Source organism: Pistacia vera, unplaced genomic scaffold (assembly GCF_008641045.1).
Source record: "Pistacia vera cultivar Batoury unplaced genomic scaffold, PisVer_v2 Contig259, whole genome shotgun sequence".
NCBI classification, from domain to species: domain Eukaryota; kingdom Viridiplantae; phylum Streptophyta; class Magnoliopsida; order Sapindales; family Anacardiaceae; genus Pistacia; species Pistacia vera.
The window spans coordinates 176,625-193,283 of NW_022196067.1; the positions used below are offsets into that span (position 1 = coordinate 176,625).

At 35.3% G+C, this 16,659-nt stretch overlaps 1 pseudogene; it reads right to left on the reverse strand.

Annotated features, from left to right (window-relative positions):
* Positions 1–1,248: 1,248 nt before the first annotated feature.
* Positions 1,249–15,089, reverse strand: LOC116132705 (annotated as a pseudogene).
* Positions 15,090–16,659: the final 1,570 nt, after the last annotated feature.

Consider the following 16,659-nt stretch of genomic DNA (forward strand, 5'->3'; position numbering starts at 1 on the left):
ATAAACTCTTGTTGTTTCATAGCTTAGCATTTCCCGCTCACTTGTTTGTGTTAAGCCTGCTTGGCCAGGGCTGAAAATGTCTTAATTGGTCACATGTTATCAGGCCCATGAAAGACAATAATTGAAAGATTTAAAGACGAACCCCTGTTGTTTCACATGAAGGTTTGGTATTTACCTCAATTCCCATCCTGCAGAACTTTTGCAGAAAAATGGATCTTGAAGTTAAAAAAGCACTGCTTTGATCTTATGACCTGTGAGCTAAGTACAAATTCACTTTCTAGATTGCTGTGTTTTCTACAAGATTGAGTATCTCATCATAAAGTAGTGAAAACATAAAAAGCTGGCCTATTTGCACTTAGCTTTTGTTACAGGACTTACAGCCCAATGCTTGTTCCCCATAACATTATAATATGAACCTTTGAATGAATGGGATCCTTGTTGATGCTTGCTCACAGAGATTTGAACAGAGACATCATAATTCATGGACCAATGGAAACAGTGACATGTTATGGTCATGGCTACATAAGTGACATTTACAGCTGAGTTGCTTTCATCAACAGATGAATATCTTCTTCAACAATTGACATTGATTTTGTCCCCATCCTACACAAATCCCCAGAATTCGGGTAGGATATATTTAATGCAGCAGCATCAGCATTCGCAACGCGCAAACGCACGATCATCCATTTGTTGCTGTACTGAAGTAGTATGAACTAACTCTAGGTAGCTGGATGCCACTGATTATATTATTCAAAAGGTCTTGAGTTCGATCTCACAACCACTAATAAGAGATAGTCATTGAAACTTATCTGACCGCAAATTTCAGATTTAGAAAACTAGTTAGGTGCATACAAACTAGTCCTGACACATCCCCATCCAAAAAATCAAAGTAGTATGGTCAGAACAGTTCTTTTAATCTATCTTTTTGGCTTAGACACAACACTTATGCTTTGGAACCTGCTGTCCAAGTCCTCAGTTTCTTGCAAAGAATGTCATATTGATTATCTTATATAGACAATCAATTGAGGAGTTACCCCCATGTATTTTTGTCTTGATAGTCTTGGTCTGTACTGTAGCACATACTTTTGTCTGAATCAACCTTCCCCACATGCATTCACCATATACACATAACAATTAATTTGGTTGACAGAAATTTTCAAACACACAACAGTTTCAGTTGAAGAAAACACCAAGAAATATTCTTATATATAAACTTGAAAAAGACAAGACCTTTTTCATTATACTTGGCTACTTCACATCACACCACAGGATTTTTACCCCACATTGTTGATTCTTCAACTTACACAAAAGATACAACATATTTCCCTTCTTTTTCAGTCCATCTGCTTTCTGATATAGAAAACACCATACACACTTCATTCTCATATACTTTTTTAGAGAGATAGATAATTTATCCCTATAAAAAAGGAAGCAAAATTCCTAAAACCATAAACCCTACCACACAAAACGAGAGGTTGCGCTATTGTCACAACTAAGGGACTAGTGACATTATGCTTCCCATCTGTCCACATATGTGACCACTCTTCACACTAGAGCTCCCTGGAGAAGCTTAATTGCCATGGCTTCAACCCTAACAAGAAAATTCAGTTCTGTCCCACCCTCCTAAACACAGTTTCTCCGCTGGACTTCACCTGCGTGCCACTTGGTGGCCTGATTACGACTTGTAACCAATTTGGGTCCCCAACATTAGTCACAGTCCTAATAAAATGTGTAACATCTTTTCTCACCATATTGTTGGAACACGGCAGACAGAGAAGGGTAATTCAAATTCCCACACTGACCAGCCCTTTGGCCCCTTTGCAATCTGCACTTCTCTCTTGTGATCACTTTGATATTAGTAACCGAGTAATTTGAATTGCAACAGAAGTTCACATAATCATAGGAAAGATATCAAAATCAAACCGATCATAGCCTTTTGGGGGTGAACATGACCAGCTCCAAATCTCACCAGTAGAAGTGTTGCCCGGTGGTCGTCAAGCATTGTGTCACCCACATTATCAACCGTATAAGCAGTTTTGTCATCAATGCTGATCTTATGCTGCAGGGCTCCATTCAGGGTGGCGCCGCCTTTAACAGAGCAGCAAAACCAGAACATGTGGACAGCATTGAAGTTCCAGAAAGTATATTACTGAGTTCTCCGCTATCAGAAGGAACCCCAGATGGTCCAACTTATCCGGCAAGACTGCGAGTATATTCAGTCCAGGAGCTATCACATCAGGTTTCAAAATCTCAGGGGACTCTGGATTAGGCCCCTCTAGCTGAGAAAGAGGCCACCACCGGAGCTGGCTTCACGTTAACTCGAGTCCCCTTAAGACAATAGTTGCTATTGCAGGTGATTTGCTTTCTCAGCATCTGAAATGTACTCCTATCTCATCACCACCTGAAGCACCGACCGCAGTAGCCGGTAACAAGTGACAATCGCAACTAATCCTTCCCATCAAACACCCCATTAGCTAAAATCATCCCAATTCCACCAGCTTTCTTCACAACCTCACCTTAGCAGCTCTAAATTTATCCCTCTACACACAAAACAGTTTCCCCTCAACATATTAGGATCCAGAGACCCTTCTAAACACAAAGAAGCTGAATAGCCATCCCCTCTTCACTCCCTGCTAAACTAAAGAATACTTCTCTCAGGGCCACCCAACCCGGCCACCATAAACACTAACTCCAGGAACAATTTTCCCATTTCCCAATGAAACATCAGCTGGGAAATCTCTCAATGTACCAGCACCAACAGAAGTACCCAAGAGCAACATTGGTACCAGTTAACCCACCAGGCCACCATTACCAGCAGAAGCAGAAACAAAAACTCCATGATCAGAAGCACCAAAAGCCCTATACTATAGCATCCAATAATAAGGAACAACAACACGCCCACTTAACGAAACAACATCAACACCATCCGAAACAGCACTATCAAAAGCAGCTAAAATATCGGAATCATAACAGCCAGCATTCCAACACACTTTATAAACGAAAGTCTAGCTTTTGGCGCCATACCTGATGCAAGCCCACGTCGTAGCCCAAAGTAGAAGCTGGAAACACGTACCTTCCACGTATAGAAGCTGTGTGGTTCCATGACCGTCCGAATCTCGGGGAGACCGAAACTCGGAGGTTTCGTTCATTTTCCCTTAGTCGTATCGTAGCCTTGGCAGAAAAACCTGCCACCGATTACTTTTCTATTACACTCGAACTTGGGAAGTCTTTAGCAGTGACACATTGCCTTTCCATTTGGCGGGGACAGGACCGAGATCTCGGTCTTTAAAGCTTTGTCTTCGGGCCAATACCGGTGTGCAATGACAGCGATAACGAGGTCGGAACCAAGTCAGATTCTTTCAACAGGCCGGCACTGTCGGAGGTTTTTTAAGCCGAGAAACTGAGGAGAACGAGTAGTGTGAAGGTGGCGAACTTTTTCAGGAATGAGAGCATGAATGGGGGAGGTTTTTGAGTTGTTGAGCTCAGAAGAAGTGAGTCTGGCGGAGAGCCATGGAAGACAGTGTCGTAAGTGTGATGAGAGAGGTGGAGGAGAAAGGGAGGACTCGTACCAGTGTTTGTGAGTTGGGAAAATTGAGGGTTTGGCATCGTAGTGGACTTTGACGATGTAAGTTTTGAGGGTGTAATCATTATCAACATTAGCTGAAAGTGAAAAAGAAGAAGAAGGAGAAGTAAATGAAGAAGAGAAGAAGAAAGGTTGAAGAAGAAGACATGGTTGAGTTGAGAGAGAAGAAGTGAATGAAGCATTAAAAGGAGAGAAGACAGTATGCGGAATGTGGGATACAGTGAGAGTTGGTAACGCTGTGATGTGGTGCCCAACGCTCACTCCTATTTTATTTTTCAAATTTATTTCGATTCAATTCCATCCATTTAACATCGTTAACCAGAATCAGAGAGGCAGTGAAAGCTTAAACTATATGAAATCTTTCGTTTTTCTTATTATTTTTCCATGAAATAAAACAAAACAAACTTTGGTCCGTGACAGAGATGTATAGGAAACAGGGATATATGTTCTTGTTAAACAAAATAAAAATAAATGGAAGCTTTTGGTTAATGTGTCGGCCAGTTACAGTAGTTGTCATCATGTAAAGATATGTTTCCATGGTGATTGATTGATGTCATTCATTCATCAGAAGAAGAAGCATACACGTGGGGAATCTTAGAGCAAACTCTTATGATGGACTCACTCACACCAAAAAAATCAGTCACATTCATACATGCTAATTCAGCTTCTAAATTTTTTGAGTTAAAATCAAAAGTGCGTCTCACCTTCAGCTTCTGTCGTTTTAACCATATCCAAATCCAACTTGCTTTTCTGATGCTCTCTCTGCACCGCACCATTACCTCCTCCGAACTTTAAACACAAAGTTCAAGAAACCAATTCAAATCAAATCAAGACACGCTTGACTAACCCTATTAAAACAAAGCACTTCTTTACAAATGAATTATACCTCTCAAGGGGCCACTTTACTATAGTTGAGTGGAGAGTGGAGAGTACTATTTAGAATGTGAACACTTCAATTTGGCCTTTGCTTGTGTGGACACATTGGTTTCGTTTGGTTGGATTTTAGGAATACTACTTTTAGTATTTTCAAAAAAGTTAAATAGTAAAATACCACAAAACTCACAATATTATTCAATTTTATTCAACTTTTTTTAAACCCTCTAAATTTATTAATTTAATTAAATACCCCTAAATATTTTTAATGTTTTTATTACGGCGACTCCGATCACCCTTTGGCGGTGGTTGTCGACTGTCCATATTTGAGGGTGGATTAAGAGTGTTTTTGTTAATTTTTAATGTTTTATTATAAGGGGTGTTTTATAAAAAAACAAACATAGAAGGTATTTTATTAATTTGTAAATCCTACATTATAATACCCGCCCAATTCAACTTTTTTTTTAACTTTTTTTCAAAAAACTTTTTTCAAAAACACAAAATTGTGAACCAAACGGAGCCATTTACATTAAAATCTACTCTCTAGGATATCTAATTTTTTTTTTTTTTAATAATCGGGGCGTTCGTGTCAGCTTATACATACTTCAATTAATCCCTTGAGACTTTAAACTATCAGCTGGATAAGAGCTCTAATTATCACCCCTATAAGAGCTGCGAGGATTCGAACTTGAGAGACCATGTAAACTTAGATCCTCCTTTACTCTTTTACCATCAGGCTACTAAGTAGTGCTGTAGTGATTAGGATATGCAAATTTTCTACCATTATGCAACACTAATGTTAAATTGGGTAAATGCTTCTACATGTGATATCCTGACAATAAGCTATGCTATCTATTTGATGTCTTTTATTCTGCAACACTTGTGTTGTTATGAATGATTTGAAACTGGGAAGAATATTGAAAGCAAACATGTTGCAGATAGGCATAAAAATCAAGTCAAGCCACTTGCAAGCGGCTCAAGCCCGGCCAAACTCGACTCGATATTAGTTGAGTCGAGAACCGAGTTCGAGTGGTCATTTGAGTTCTATTACAGTAGAACTCAAACTCGAATTTGATTAAAGCTCGAATACTCGAATTCGATTGAAGCTTGTATTTTTGAACTCGATTGAAACTCGTATTCTCAAACTCGACTAAAACTTGATTATATGCAAGGGCGAATCCAACCTACTTTTGGCCCACCCTCAATTTTATTTTAAAAAAAATACTAATATATATAATTTTTGAACTCTGGCCTACCCTAACAAAAATATTAATGTGTAATTAGTTTTTATTTTAGTCTATTCTAACAAATATTTATGAATCCGCTACTAATTATACGATCATTCTGCAACACTAATGTTAAATAGTGTAAATGCTTCTACATGTGATCTCCTAACACTAAGATATGCTATCTAATGTCCTTTATTCTGCAACACGTGTTATTATCAATAATTTGAAACTGGGAAGAATATTGAAAGCAAACATGTTGCAGCTACTTTGTTTAGTTTCTTGTTCACCCCCACCCCATTAATGTTCCCAAGCAATAAATTAAAGACTGTAAATTGTTTAGGTGTGCCTGTAATTAGGCTTCAATGCTAGCTATTCATACANTTTTTTTTTTTTAATAATCAGGGTGTTCATGTCAGCTTGTACATATCTCGATTAATCCCCCGAGATTCTAAAACTACGAGCTAGATAAGAGCTCTAATTGTCACCCCTATAGGAGCTGTAAGGATTCGAACTTGAGAGATTATGTAAACTTAGATTCTCCTTTACTCTTTTACTATCAGGCTACCAAGTAGTGCTGTAGTGATTAGGATATGCAATCTTCTACCATTATGCAACACTAATGTTAAATTGGGTAAATGCTTCTACATGTGATCTCTTGACAATAAGCTATTTGATGTCTTTTATTCTGCAACACTTGTGTTGTTATGAATGATTTGAAACTGGGAAGAATATTGAAAGCAAACATGTTGCAGATAGGCATAAAAATCGAGTCAAGCCACTTGCAAATGGCTCAAGCTCGGCCGAACTCGACTCGGTATTAGTTGAGTCGAGAGCCGAGTTCAAGTGGTCATTTGAGTTCTATTACAGTAGAACTCGAACTCGAATTTGATTAAAGCTCGAATACTCGAATTCGATTGAAGCTCGTATTTTCAAACTCGATTGAAACTTCTATTCTCAAACTCGACTAAAACTTGATTATACGCAAGGGCGGATCCAGCCTACTTTTGGCCCACCCTCAATTTTATTTAAAAAAAAATACTAATATATATAATTTTTGGACTTTCACCCACCCTAACAAAAATATTAATGTGTAATTAGTTTTTATTTTGGCCAATTCTAACAAAAATTTATGGATCCACTACTAATTATACGAACTCGAATTTTAATTTCGAATTCGAGTTCGAACTCAATTTCACAAGCTCTATCAGGCTCGAACTCGAACTCGAAAAACCATGTAAACTTAGATCCTATTTTACTCTTTTATCATCATACCACCCAAGAGTGATTAGGATATTCATTCTTCTATCATTCTGCAACACTATTGTTAAATAGTATAAATGCTTCTACATGTGATCTCCTAACACTAAGATATGCTATCTAATGTCCTTTATTCTGCAACACGTGTTATTATGAATAATTTGAAACTGGGAAGAATATTGAAAGCAAACATGTTGCAGCTACTTTGTTTAGTTTCTTTTTCACCCCCACCCCATTAATGTTCCCAAGCAATAAATTAAAGACTGTAAATTGTTTAGGTGTGCCTGTAATTAGGCTTCAATGCTAGCTATTCATGCAATAAATGTACCCCATGCCAAGGTGATACCCCAAACAATTCAACTTAACGCTATAAAAAAAATCAGTTCAATTGGCTCACAAGAATCATTTTAAAAATAATTTTAGTTTCTATTTTTCAATGCTGTCCAAAAATTCCAGAACTGAGCATACTGTATTCAAAAATTATATTAAATGTTTTACGTACTGAAAATTTACATTTTTCTTAATAGAAAATAGACATATGAAATTAGCACCAGTACAAAATTCAAAGCAAAATAAATTTCCATTTACAAAAAAACTAAAAACAGAGATTTAAAAATTCGTATATTTGGTATTTTTTTTTTTTTTAGTGAAATAAAATTCTATAGCATTCTTTACTGTTCTAAATTTAATATATCTCAAAAATCTGATTTAGTTTACAAAAATAAAAAAAACAACAACAAAAAATCGTGGAACGGAACACTGTCCATAATTCTTCTGAAATTTCAGTTTTGAACAATAATATATGAAATTGCAGAAAATTTTATTATTGAAATATATAATTGATACTCTAATAAAAGACTAGTTTCCTTTTTCTTCTCTCTCTCTCTCTCTCTCTCTCTCTCTCTCTCTCTCTCTCTCTCTATATATATATATATATATTTGGTTTTTAAAGAAATAAGCGACTCTTTCAATTATACAAAGATACAATATCTCTATTTAAAAAACAAAATCATATAAAATAAGTATCTATCATTCATTCAAACTTTAAAACTCAAATGCTCAATCAAATAAAAAGCATAGAATAGGTCAAATTTCAATCTTATTTAAAAAAAAAAAAAAGTCAAACAGAAAAAAGGACAATACAAAAAAAAAAAAAGATTCACTATTATTATTATTATTATTTTTTTTTTTTTGTGATCGAGGGTGTCTAAGCCAGCTCATACGGACGACTAATCCATTGGGACCCTAAAGTTAATAACCAGATAAACCCTCCAATGGCTATCCTTGCTAGGGACCGAGGAGAATTAAACTTCAGACTTCTTGACTAATACACTCAATAATCCCTATCACCCCCACCTGGCCACCTAAGGGTGCTTAATTATTTGCAATATGTTAAGTAAAGAAGTTATATTATTTACAATATGTTAAATCGTAATTATACATATAATCCGTTTTTCCTGTAGGCCTCTGTATACCCTTACAACTGTAAAATTTTGTATTTGAAAAAAAACTAGATGATAAAGAAGAGATATATGAAAAGAAGAAACTTTGGGGAAAATATTAAAAAAGATTGACCCAATTGAGCAATGAGAAAGAGGTAAAGGAAAGCCAATATTGTAATGCGCATGGGTAAGACAGTTGGCCATGGCGATGGGTTAGAATCATCATAATTGCCCATTTTGGAAGAGGGAAAGGCTGGTCCTGGTGGGTAGGTCCATTGCTTACACAAGATTTCAATATAAATGCAATTATCAATTTCTTTGAATGTGACCCTCTTCTTGCTTCTTTCCAGTATTACATTTTGCAAAATCTTTTCTCATCAACAAACAGCTAAAAGGTGGGGACTCTTGCTCTTTGCATATTGGACAAACTTCCGTTTCTCCTTTTCTCACTTTGAATTTCAAAATTGAATTTTATCACAATATTTAGCTACCTAGCATCTAGCTTCTTCCCTCCTCTCTCTTCCTTTTGTTTTCCATAACCGAAACAACAAATCAAATCCCTCGACTTATCTCATTCTGACTTTAGTGTCACCTAACTGATGTAGTGAGGCAGAATAAACCTTTCACATGAAATGTAGATTTACTTTTTATCCCATCCCAACATCGAATTGTGAGATTTGAATATGAGATCATCGACTTTGAAATTATATTAAGTTAGTATTTGACCTAAAAGTTTAAGTTATTAGATAAAGATTCTGGGTTAATATTTTAGTTTTCTAACTCCAAGGGATTAGCTTTAAACTTTTAGGTTCAAACTTTGATGTCACCAATCACAATAATATTATAATTTATTTGATTATTTGAGTTTATAGGGAGTTCAATGGTGGTCTTTTGGACTTACAGGGTATTCAATGGATTCGAAAATTAGTTTAGGTATGCGTAAACTGACTTGAACACTCCAATTACCAAAAAAAAAAAAAAAAAAAGATTTCTAACCTACCTGATATAGTAAGGCGGAATAAACCTTTCACATAAAATATAGAATTTAAACTTGAAATCACTAGCTTTGATATAATGTTAAGTTAATACTAAACATAAAAGTTTAAACTATTAGATAAGGATCCAGCATTGTTTACAGCTTGAGGTCTTTTTGTCAACCAATTGAGCGTAGTTACCCCACTTTTAAGGAACGAGTTATTATGAGTGAAAAGTTACAGTAGCAGTGGTGAAAACCAAAAGAACACTACTGGGAGACAATGAGGTCCCATGTATGACAGTGCAGAGAAATAAATCTAAATATAAAAAAAGGAAATAGAGTAGGGACTAAAGGAGAAAATAGTTGAGCTAGGTGGGGTTTTGATACAGTTCCCTTGAAATTATTGGCTGTCTTATTCTTTACTATTTAATTAAAGAAGGTTGATTAAGAATGGCCCTCTTGGGTTTGGTTTTGAATTTATCAAAGCAAAGCAAAAGCAATTCGATTATGGAGTTTGACAAATCTTTTGTAGGATTATTGATTAACGGTAGGTTAGACTTTAAGCACGTTTTCAGAGGAGAGTTAGGATTATTGATTCATCAAGAAGGTTCTTGCTTTTCTGTATCATTATTGTATTGTATATATCTCCTTTGTCATCCTCTTTAATTTCCATTATTGACATCTAAAGCTTTGGTTAACTTTCGGCTGAATAATACTTAATCTTCGAAACTGATGCAATGAGCCATTTGGATTAGGATCCCTGTTTAATCACTCTAAAGACTAACTTTGATGTTATTTTAAGTCATTTCAATACTTAATTAGATAATCTAGCAAGCTTCTTCCATGAATATCCTGATTTGATTTATATCGGACCTCTTCTAGTTAATAATATTAATTCATACATGTTTGAGTTCACTTTTATTGGCTAGAATTCAAATTTGAGTTGAAGATATACTTCTCTTTGTGACCGGGTTGTCCAGGCCAGCTTACACACACTTTGACTATTCTTGAATCCATTAAACCCCCTACAAGTCTGATAGGTCAGGTTCATCGATTATCCTCGGAGTCTATTAAATATCCTACAAACTCATGGACTAGGTAAATCACAAATGTGGTTAATTACCACTTTGTGAACTCAAATCACAAACCTCTGAGTAATCTAAGGCATTGTCATCTGGCCCTCCAAGGGGTTAAGAGAATATACTTATGTTGGATGATTGACTAATGCAATGACTAATTTGGTTTATTCTAAAGTCATCTCTCCACTCAGCTTCATTTTTTAAATTCAAACTTCATTTTGGTTAGTAAGATAGTTCTAACATGTTTTGAGTTAACTTTTGTTGTCGACCAGAATTCAAGTTCGAGTTTTGAATCAGAATCAATAAAAAGTTATAGGATTACTTCTCCGAGATGATTAGGTGATAGGCTTTATGAGAACAACGTGGTTTTGTTTTTATTTCAGACTTTGTTGTGCAGAATCATCATGATTAGGGCTCATATTATTGAAATATTAATGGTAAACCAGCTTAGCATTACATTATGATTAAGATAATCTAGAAGTTCATCTAACAGTGAAGCTAATTAAAGAGTTTCAGGAGAAAGTGCATAGATTATTATTAATTCCCTTAACAGGCCCTTTTTCCCCCCAATTTTCTAATCAAAATTGAGCTTGGAAAAAGCAGTTCATTGCACTTTGAATATGCATTGACTCAAAGATTGGAAGAATCAACATGGACCCATGGGCCATCGTAAGTGGCATCAGAGAACACCAATCCACACGGTTTACTGTCAACAGGTCAACTACGTTGAAGAGATCAAATGGTGACCCATGTGTTTTTTCTTTTTCGGGTATCGAGGTGTCCAAAGTCACCTCATTAGTCTTTCAAAACCGTAAAGTTAACAGCCAAGTAAATTTTTAATACTCTTCCTTATTAGTAGTCGTAGAGATTTGAATTTAAAATCTCTTGAGTAATATACCCAAGAGTTCCAAGCGAATAATTTGGCGACCATGTGTTCCCTCAACAAAAATTTTATTTTGTGCGTGTTGTGGCTGATTAATTTCAGTCTTCCTTTATGAATGCTTGGATGGATGCACATGTTTGCAAGCTTAATATTATGTCATACCCTTACCTTTACATGTAACACACTACGTGTTACGAATTGAGATCTATTTATTGATAGAAATTTAACAAATTAATTCAAACACAATCAATCATCAACTAATATGAATTAGTAATCAAGGTTTATAGGATACCCAATTGTGTCATATCTTTATAAACTCTGGAATTACGGTGACTGGTCTTTCTTTCCAAAATTGCACCAAATGATGTCTTTCAAATGAAACTCAACGTAAGATCATATTTTGAAAAGAGGACCTAACTTGCCCTCCTATTAAATGCCCAATAAACTCTAAAACCTATTACAGGCTCAAATTCACACTTATCATCAACAAATATTATTTAATAATAAAGTGTACTAGGCAATCCTGAAATGATATTAAGCTCATCAAGATTCTTATTGGATTATATGTTTATCCAGGTTGATTAAATAAAATGTCTTTTGTTTTATTTTTTTGGATAGAATTTATAAGTTTTGAAAAAAGAGTTGGTGATTATTACAGTAAGATTTGAAAATTAACAAAAATATCTCTTAGGTTTATTAATTTACTGAACACCCATGAAAACATTAAAAATTAACAAAAACCCCTCACTCATCCATTAAATACCAGTAGTCAGCTACCACCATCGGAGGATGTCGAGGTCATCATATTGGCGCACTACCACTGGATCTGACCGGTTATGTGTTGATAAACATTTTCTACCGATCTGGCCAAAAAATCAAATCTACGACTAGTTCTGGCCGTTGACGGCCTAATCTGGCCGTGTTTGGTCGTCAATGCGGCTAAAGATATAGTCATCGTTGACGACTAACTACGGCTAGAGATCTGACCATCAATAGCAAGATCTTAAGCCTTAGATTTGACTTTTTCCTTGCTAGATTCATGGTGAATCTGACCGGAAAAGGCTAAATCAGCGTACTACTAATCAGATCAGTTGGTAGTGTACCATTATATCAGATTCCACCCACCTGTTGTGGTGGTGGCTGAAATCTGATAATGTAGTAGATGATGTGTTTTTATCAATTTCTAAACTTTTTCTTTTTTGGTATTTAGTTAATTAACAACCTTAAGAGTTTAAAATAATTAAATAAATAAATAAGATTTTCAGAATAAGAAATAAATATGTATTTTAAAAAATAGGAATAAGATATATAAAAATAAGGAAACAAACCACCCATAATTCATGGTAGCCTTATTGAGAAATTTTCCAACATTTATTTCTATGTGGGTTCATATTACACGTGATAAGCCCTAAGAGAGAGTGATAAACGGATTTCAAGGTTCGGCTAGTTGTTGCGGATTTAGGTTGGTTAAGTTAGATTCATGAATTGAGCCTAGAGAGGTTGGTTTCCCAGGCTGTACTGTGTTGTGCCTTTGTTTTGGGCAAAGGGCCTATGCTATGGGGATATTATCTCGTGGTGGCGTTTCGATATTAATTACTTAACTAACCCATTAATTGTTGTACGGATAGATTGATTTAAGATTTCTAAGTCAAGAGAACAATAAATCAAAATAAAATCTATTTCACTAAGGAAACAACATTTCCAATTCTATCTCCGAAAAATTATTTGACGTGTTTAATATTTTATTTTCATGAAGGAAGTTATTCTTTACTATGAAGCATATAATTATTGTATTTTTAGTTGGATCTCTGTTTCATATGAATTTGCAAATTTGGCACCTTAATTACTTGCCTATCCATTTTTAGAGTTGTACCATTCTTTGTAGTGATAATAGTGGTCTTGATTTTCCCGATGAGTAATCTATGTATCAACGAGTGGTGAGGTTGTATATATAACATTATTTTTTATATTCTAATAATAATACTAATTAGACAAGTAAATATTCCTGAAATTTTTAGCAAGGAATTAGGACTTGAGATCATTAAGAATACTAACATTAATTGCCTCTCTGCTTAGTCTATATTTAATAAGATGTTATATACATATATAACACATAAATTAATCACATAAGCAATTCACCAAAACCATCAATGGGCATCAAACACGGGAAAGAAACCAAGGGTCTCAAGAATTGAAATCAAGAAACTAGAGAATAAAACAGTTCTTGAAGTCGCCTTCTCCAAGCGAAAGAAAGGGATTTTCAACAAAGCTAGTGAACTTTCTTTATTATGTGGTGCTCAAGTTGCCATTTCATAATGTCTCCAAATAATAGACCTTTTGTTATGGTCATCCTAGTGTTAAAACTCTTCTTGATCGTTTTTTCTCTGGAAACAATGAGCCTTCGGAGTTTTCGACCAACAACGAAATGTTTGACACGATTAACATGAGATCGACAGGTTACAGATCATTTGAAGAGGAAAAAGATTGCCAAGGAGATATAAACATCGAAACGAAACGAATGACCACGACTGGTGGGAACAGCACGTTTTGATAATATGGGTTAGATGACTTGGGCAATTTGTCAGTCTTTGGAACAACTAAGAAGTAAAGTGGCAGCAAGGTGAACAAAGAGGAAATAATGATCTTGCCATTGTTGCTAAGAGTGATGTGCCAATCATCTTGAGGCAAGGATTGTTGACCCATTAACTGATCAGAGTGTTTGTCATGATGTGCACCTCTCAATTTCTTCTTTGATGATGGCAACTTCTTTGACAATATGAATATAGGAGGTTTGATTTATATGTTTTAATGTGTTGTTGAGTTTTTTAGAGTTTTTTTATGTTATTTGAATCACAACTATTTGTTTTTCTTATTATTTTTCCATGAAAAAAACAAAACAGAAAACTTTGTCCGTGACAGAGATGTATAGGAAATAGGGATATGTGTTCTTGTTAAAAAATAAAAACTTTTGGTTAATGTGTCGGCCAGTTACAGTAGTTGTCATCATGCAAGATACGTTTCCATGGTGTTGATTGATTTCATTCATTCATCAGAAGAAGCATACACGTGGGGATCTTAGAGCAAACTCTTATGATGGACTCACTCACACCAAAAAATAATCAGCCATTATAACATGCTAGTTCAGCTTCTAAATCTTTGAGTTAAAATCAAAAGTGCTTCTCACTTCTGCTTCTGTCGTTTTAACCATATCCAAATCCAACTTGCTTTTCTGATGCTCTCTCTGCACCGCACCATTACCTCCTTCGAACTTTAACACAAAGTTCAAGAAACCAATTCATTCAAATCAACACACGCTTGACTAACCCTATTAAAACAAAGCACTTCTCTACTATAGTTAGTGGAGAGTACTATTTAAATGTATCTTAGTTTACTAAAAGTCTAAAACGCAGAAAAAGGAAACTGTCTTTTATTAGAGTATCAATTATATACTCTCCACTCAACTATAGTAAAGTAGCCCCTTGAGAGGTATAATTCATTTGTAAAGAAGTAATTAACCTCACACATTAAAACAAAAAAAAAAAAAAAAAAAAAAGATAGAAAAATCACCCTCATTTTCTCTTCACTCCCTGCATAAACTAAGAATACTTCTTCTCAGGGCCACCCAAACCCGGCCCCATAAACACTACCTCCAGGAAACATTTTCCCATTTCCCAAATGAACATCAGCTGGAAATCTCTATCAATAGTACCAGCACCAACAGAAGTAACCCAAGGAGCAACATTGGTAACAGTTAACCCACAGGCCATATAAACTTGCACTTGGGACATCTTCTCCCACTTCTTATTCTTGCTAACTCCATCAACGTTATATCTCTCGCTCTCTTTCGCCCTTTCTTAGTTTCTGAAACTCTCCACATCCCATTCCTTCATGCCATGAAACCTTACACTTAGCACAAAACAGCATGTGACAATTCGGACATTCTGATACTGTCACAAATTCTCCTCCATCATCCACTAACATTGTTGAGGAATCCTTAAAAGGGCAGTAAAATTTTTGTGACCCCAGAATTGATGATTCAGAAAGCGCTTCGTCCCATCTATCACACACTTGTTTTGGAACAAATGAGCCGCAATTTTGTGGCTCTAAAACCCCTTTACAGTTCATGTTAGGGCACTTAACCATCGATATATTTTCTTGGATTTTTGATGCAACATAATTTGCAGTACAATCGTTACAAAATGAGTGGCTGCATTGGTTGTTTGTCAACATCTCTTGCATTGATTTTGTGTCCATGCAGATCATACAGAAACTTAAAAAAGAAGACTCACCGGTTTCTTTCTCCTTTCCTTTGAGGGTTTGGTGATTCATTGTTCATAATAAATCTTGAAGAAGAAATTGCAGAGACACTAAAACTTATTGAAGCTCTAACTCCTCTGCATATATCTCATCTGATACCGGAAATAATTCTTCCTTATCTTGTAGGATGAGAAGTAGAATTCATCAACGGAAAGGTGAATATCAGAACTTGATGTTCCTATCATTTGTGTCAGTTGATTGATTTCCTCTTCTTCTTTTGTTCTTCAGGGACTTCTCATTTTATAAATCTAAGTTCATGCATGCACCTGTATGGTCAATCAGGGGAATTTTGAATTTTAATTAATTGATATCTCCTTGTTTTCTGGATTCGTCTTACATTCCTTGGTTTAATCTATAGTTATCTGCAACTTCCCATGCAGGGATGGGCATGGGCCGGAGCGGGGCAGGGACACTCATCTCGAAAGCCCAAGGGGATTCCTCGATCCCAGCCCGTAGGCCGTTTGAGGAATTTGGGGAATCTCCGAATAAAGCCCGTTCCCCAAACGTGGAATTCGGGGATTCCCAAATTCCTTGTTTGAGGGTTTTGTGTCTTTTTGTGTTCTTATTATCATTTTCTCCAAATTATAATATACCATCTAAAACGAAATTAAATCTATAATGATTTATTATGATCAATCAAAACACCAGATAATATATCTCTCACACACACACACACACACACACACACACACACATATATATATATAATAACATATTATGTATAATATATAACATATATATGTTATATACATTATACTTATATACCATATATAATGTATAATGTCGAATGTATAACTCATATATATATATNCGGAATAAACCTTTCACATAAAATATAGAATTTAAACTTGAAATCTCTAGCTGTGATATAATGTTAAGTTAATACTAAACATAAAAGTTTAAACTATTAGATAAGGATCAAGCATTGATATAAATTTGATTTAAGTCTTGATGTGATCAAATTGTTTACAGCTTGAGGTCTTTTTGTCAACCAATTGAGCGTAGTTACCCCACTTTTAA